We start from the raw sequence: 4,948 nt of genomic DNA, 5'->3' as shown, positions 1-4,948 counted from the left end.
TTTTTTTTGTCGAATTCCTCAAGCTGAACAGTCTTTGTACAACTAAGTTTTAGGTGAATTGCTACACCAGAACAGACAGGAATTTGGGGTTTTTGAACGGACTTTTTATGATTTAAAAAAAAGAGAACGACACGATGGCAGCGTCCACAGGCTACATCGGGAACCTTGGAGCTTTTGACAAGAGTAAAGAGCCGTTCAGCTCCTATATGGAGAGAGCAAACATGTTTTACACGGCAAACAACATAATGGAGATTAGTGGTGAAGGAGAGATAGTGACTGAAACAAATAAGGCCGTTTGTGAACGCATGAAAGCGATTCTGCTCACGGAGATTGATCCTGAAGTGTACGGCACACTCGTGAATCTCCTTGTACCCATAAAGGCAAAAGACGTGTCATTCAATGGCATTATAAATAAGTTGGAGGAGCGCTTCAACCCAAAACCTCTAGAAATTGCAGAAAGCTATAAATTCGGCACTAGAAACCAGAAGCAGAATGAGACAAGCAATGAGTACATTGTTGCCTTGAATAACTTAAGTTTACACTGTAACTTTGGAACCTTTCTTGGACGAGCACTACGCGACAGATTTGTTTGTGGTTTAGTGGATGAACAAATTCAGTCTAAACTGATGAACACTCCAGATCTCACATTCGAGGAAGCATGCAAGATTTCTACCACAATAGAGATGGCATCAAAGAATGCTCGTGAGTTTCGCCCACCACGGACTGCAGTGGCCGTTTACAGTCACAAGGCAGTGCCTATGGCCAAAACAAGAGGCGCTAAACCAAAACCAAAGTATGGCGGGGAGCCGAGTTCAGCCAGTTGTTATCGTTGCAATGGTAATCACTCATCCCAGTTTTGTCAGCTCGAAATGGCCAAGTGCTATAACTGCCAGAAGAAAGGCCATATCGCCTCAGCATGTCGGACCAAGCATAAAACAGGAAACCAACAATCTGCGGGAGTCAAGCGACAACACCAGAGAGGAGTCCATAACTTGGAGATGAACCCAGATGTGAATGAACTTGGGTTGTACACCATTTATGCAACCAACATCGATAAGCCTGTAACCAGCCAAGGCAAGGACTTTCAAACTAAACTATTGATTAATGAACAGTTGATTGATATGTGTATTGACATGGCAGCAGATTGTTCGGTCATGAGCAAAGACCTGTACGAAACAAAGTTCCCGCAGATACCATTGTTTGAGAGTAAGGTCAAGCTGAGAACCTACTCGGGTGAAGTTTTGAAGACATGTGGACAAATGAACTGTAAAGTTCAGCATAATGGTCAGTCGGTAACACTGCCCATCATAGTGGCCAGCTACAGAAATAAACCAAACCTACTTGGAAAGGATTGGCTGAGTAGAATAGAGTTAGACTGGAAGAACATTTTCAGTGTCGATTTGTCCAAATCACATCTTGAAAACGTCATAAGCAAAGATGCAAACATTTTTGCTGACAGTGACACGGGAATAACAGGGTACTCTGCACACATTTGACTTAAGCAAGATGTGAGGCCTGTGTATTGTCAACCAAGACCTGTACCCTATGCACTAAAGCAACAAGTGGAGGTAGAACTTGACAGATTAGAGCGTAATGGAGTACTTGTGAAGACAGACCAGAGTAACTGGGCAACGCCAATTGTGGCCGTACCCAAGGCTGATAAAACTGTTCGACTATGTGGTGATTACAAAGTCACAATCAACTAAGCCGATGACGAGGAATAATATCCGTTACCAACCTCGCAAGATCTATACGCAGAACTTAGCGGAGCAAGAGTCTTCACTAAACTGGATTTGTCTCATGCTTACGCCCAACTCAATGTCGATAAGGAAAGTCAGCAGTACTTGACTATCAACACACATAAGGGCTTGTATTCATATACAAAGCTGCCCTATGGTGTGAAATCATCCCGAAAAATGTTCAGTCTGTCATGGACCAAATATTACAAGGCATTCCGCACTGTGTGTGCAACCAGGATGACCTATTGATATTCACTGAAGGCATGGTAGAACATCTGGAAATCCTAGAGCAAGTTCTCATAAGATTGAACTGCCACAATGTCAAACTGCGATAAAGTAAATGTGGTAAATTCTGACAACGGGCCTCAGTTTCGTTCAGAACTGGTCAAAGAGTTCATGCAGCGGAATTGTGTAAAACACACACTTGTTCCCCCATACCATCCAGCCTCTAATGGGGTGACGGAAAGGTCTGTTAGAGTTGTCAAAGACGCTCTGAAGAAACAGGTTTTGCTGGGTAGTTCAAAGCTCAGCATGAAACATCGTTTGGCTAGTTTCTTGCTGAACGATGACAGAACCACAGAACCACAGAACCACACACAACAACAGGTTACTCACCTGCAGAACTGTTGATGAAGAGAAGGCTAAGAATACGCCTAAGTCTAGTTCAACCCAATTTGGCTTTGAGAGTTGAACAAAAACAATTGTCAGAAACGCCATTTTGACTCCCACAAAAAGGAGAGGTACTTCAAGCCAGATGAGCAGGTTCGTGTTCTCAGTCCTCCCAACAAGTCCAGTCGAGACAAATGGGATGTTGGGAAAATAGTGGAAGTGTGTGGAACAAAAAGATACTTAGTTGAAGTGGGAGATAGGATCAAAAGTGTTCATGTTGATCAAATGATTCCAGCCAAAGATGAACTAAAAACTGAACATGAAGTCCTAATCCCTGAGTCGGAAAGTGAGTTGGAAGAGCCAACTGTGATTGAAACACAAAGTTAAGTCAGTACAGACAAAGAAACAGATTCTTCTGGTCAAAGTCAGAGTACTAAAACAGAGCCAAACAAGCCTACAGTTGAGTCAATACCTAAACCTTTTTTTTTTTTTCAAAATAGATTTTATTCAAGTAATAAATAAATCCATCCAACATTTTCGGAGGCTATACAAATTGTTCAATACAGTTTATACATTTTCCAAATTCCACAAAACTGTCCCCCACCCGTGACACTTGGTGACGTTTCGGGTGGATACACTACTTCACACCGTGGAGATTTGTTTGCATAAAAGCATATTATTCTGTTTTTAGTTTTTAAACCAGGGGAGAGCGCGAACGCAGTCCCCCTCTACCACAAATATTGCAGTCGAGTATCCCGCATTTGGGGACATCGCAGGCGTCAGCACACCCGAAGTGCAATGGGATAGCCTCGTCCTGGGAGAACCTTTTTTTTTTTTTTTTTTTATTTCAAAATAGACTTTATTCAATTGATAAATATATACAAGTCATGAACCATTCGAACAAAAAATTCATCCGACATTTTCGGAGACTATACAAATTTTATTTTTTTTTCAGTACAATATTTTTACATTTGTCAAATTCCACCAAAACTGTCCCCCACCCCGTGCCCCTCTGTGGCCCCTGTCCAAGTAATAAATATATACAATGTGTGCACAGTGCGAAAATTCCATCCAACATTTTTGTAGGCTATAGAGATTGTTCAATACAGTTTATGTCTTTTAAATTTCACAAAAATGTCCCCCACCTGTGCCACTCATGTGGCCCCCTGGTGTGGGATACCTTCCCTTAATTTAATTTGAGGGGCGTCTCCACCATACCGTGCCCCCCATGTCCAGCAGCGGAAGGACCCTAGACTGTGGCCCTCCCCCACCGAGCCTTGGCGTTGGCTGCACCAAGCTTCAGCGAGTCCCTTAGCACGTACTCCTGCAGTCTGCAGTGGGCCAGTCGGCAACATTCCCTGACGGACATCTCGCTCTGCTGGGTGGTGAGCAACGCTCGGGCAGACCAAAGAGCGTCTTTCACCGAGTTGATGACCCTCCAGCAGCACTCGATGTCAGTCTCTGAATGTGTCCCTGGGAACAGTCCGTAAATCACAGAGTCCTCTGTGACGGAGCTGTTCGGGATAAATCGTTCCAGGGACCCTTTCATACCTCTCCAGACTCGTTTTGCAAATCCTCTGGTGTGAAGAATTTTTTTTTTTTTTTTTTTAATTTCAAAATATACTTTATTCAATTGGTAAATATATACAATTTCTGAACCATTCAAACAAAATTCATCCGACATTTTCGGAGACTATACAAACTTTTTTCAGTACAATTTTTTTTACATTTGTCAAATTTCACCAAACAGTCCCCCACCAGTGCCACTCTGTGGCCCCTGTTCAAGTAATAAATATATACAATGTGTACACAGTGCGAAAATTTCCATCTGACATTTCAAGTTCCACAAAAAAAAAAAAAATGTCCCCCACCCGTGCCACTCATGTGGCCCTCTGGTGTGGGATACCTTCCCTTAATTTAATTTGAGGGGCGTCTCCACCATACTGTGCCCCCCATGTCCAGCAGCGGAAGGACCCTAGACTGTGGCCCTCCCCCACCGAGCCTTGGCGTTGGCTGCACCAAGCTTCAGCGAGTCCCTTAGCACGTACTCCTGCAGTCTGCAGTGGGCCAGTCGGCAACATTCCCTGACGGACATCTCGCTCTGCTGGGTGGTGAGCAACGCTCGGGCAGACCAAAGAGCGTCTTTCACCGAGTTGATGACCCTCCAGCAGCACTCGATGTCAGTCTCTGAATGTGTCCCTGGGAACAGTCCGTAAATCACAGAGTCCTCTGTGACGGAGCTGTTCGGGATAAATCGTTCCAGGGACCCTTTCATACCTCTCCAGACTCGTTTTGCAAATCCACACTCTGCAAAGAGGTGGGCAACCGTCTCCTCTCCATAGCAACCGTCCCGGGGGCAGCGTGCGCTGGTAGTGAGGTTCCGACGGTGCAGGAAGGATCTAACTGAGAGGGCTCCCCTCACCGCCAGCCAAGCCAGGTCTTGGTGCTTGTTGGTCAGTTCTGGCGATGAGGCATTTTGCCAGACAAGCTGGGCAGTCTGCTCTGGGAACCACGCCACCGGATCCATCGAGTCCTTTCCCTGCAGTGCCTGCAGGACATTCCGTGCTGACCACTGCCCGATGGACTTGTGGTCAAAGGTG

General features: G+C 44.9%; 1 pseudogene; it reads right to left on the bottom strand.

The window, feature by feature from the left end:
- Window positions 1-3,048: 3,048 nt before the first annotated feature.
- LOC116975716 lies at window positions 3,049-3,226 on the bottom strand (annotated as a pseudogene).
- Window positions 3,227-4,948: the final 1,722 nt, after the last annotated feature.

Source organism: Amblyraja radiata, chromosome 7 (assembly GCF_010909765.2).
Source record: "Amblyraja radiata isolate CabotCenter1 chromosome 7, sAmbRad1.1.pri, whole genome shotgun sequence".
Taxonomy (NCBI): Eukaryota; Metazoa; Chordata; class Chondrichthyes; order Rajiformes; family Rajidae; genus Amblyraja; species Amblyraja radiata.
The sequence above is the reverse complement of the archived record's forward strand: the minus strand, read 5'-3'. Positions and strand labels throughout refer to the sequence as shown.